The 1,063-nt window shown below is 31.3% G+C and overlaps 1 non-coding gene across 1 annotated transcript; it reads left to right on the top strand.

The window, feature by feature from the left end:
* The first annotated feature begins 581 nt into the window (after positions 1–581).
* Positions 582–654, top strand: TRNAF-GAA (transfer RNA phenylalanine (anticodon GAA)). The gene has a single exon. It is a non-coding gene; the product is annotated as a tRNA-Phe (tRNA).
* Positions 655–1,063: the final 409 nt, after the last annotated feature.

The following is a 1,063-nucleotide window of genomic DNA, read 5'->3' as shown; positions in this document are numbered from 1 at the left end:
TTTTTTTTTCATTATTGTGAATCCACTCCAATCGAATATTGAATAATCAAATTCTTCAATTCAAATTCAAAGTTTTCGAGATCTTTAAAAAAGTGGATTAATCGGACGAGGACAAAGAGAGAGTCCCATTCTACATGTCAATACTGACAACAATGAAATTTCTAGTAAAAGGAAAATCCGTCGACTTTATAAGTTGTGAGGGTTCAAGTCCCTCTATCCCCAAATCCTCTTTTATTCCCTAACTATACTATATTATTATTATTTATCCTCTTTTTTTTCTTTTTATCAATGCAATGGGTTTAAGATTCATTAGCTTTCTCATTCTACTCTTTCACAAAGGAATGCGAAGAGAACTCAATGGATCTTATCCTATTCATTGAATAGATTTCTTTTTTATTAGAGTATCGGCAAGAAATCTTGGTTATTCACTCTATTTTTAAGTTTTATTTAAGTAAACCATGCACAATGCATAGGACTACCCCCCCATTTTCAAATTTAAAATTTGAAATACTTTAATTAATTTTTAGTCCTTTTAATTGACATAGATACAAATACTCTACTAGGATGATGCACAAGAAAAGGTCAGGATAGCTCAGTTGGTAGAGCAGAGGACTGAAAATCCTCGTGTCACCAGTTCAAATCTGGTTCCTGGCAGAGAAAAAAAAAAGATCCACCGAATAGGTATTGATCCAAATACCTCGAGATGGATTGTGATACATATTCATTAATAATATTTATTCATCTAAGTGGATAAATCTATAATATAAATATAGAGGCACTTCTTTTTAAAGAAGTTTTAAAATATATCTTTTCTTTATGATAAAGAAGGGGGTGAGATTCCCCTTTATTTTTTTGCGTTTCTTAATTTTGTATTCCGCTATTCCGACGAATATTTTTTTAGTCTTGCTTATCTTTATCTTATCTTATTTTCCTAGTTGTGCTAAGTAATGTGCGCGGTACAAAGTTCCTGGTAGAGAACTTCTTTGAGTCATCCTATTTTTCTGTTCATATGAAGGAAATTAATATGCGATTTTCAAAATAGGGGAATCCAAATGAAACCCTT

The sequence above is a fragment of the Triticum aestivum genome, unplaced genomic scaffold (genome assembly GCF_018294505.1).
Source record: "Triticum aestivum cultivar Chinese Spring unplaced genomic scaffold, IWGSC CS RefSeq v2.1 scaffold5777, whole genome shotgun sequence".
Classification (NCBI taxonomy): Eukaryota; Viridiplantae; Streptophyta; class Magnoliopsida; order Poales; family Poaceae; genus Triticum; species Triticum aestivum.
The sequence above is the reverse complement of the archived record's forward strand: the minus strand, read 5'-3'. Positions and strand labels throughout refer to the sequence as shown.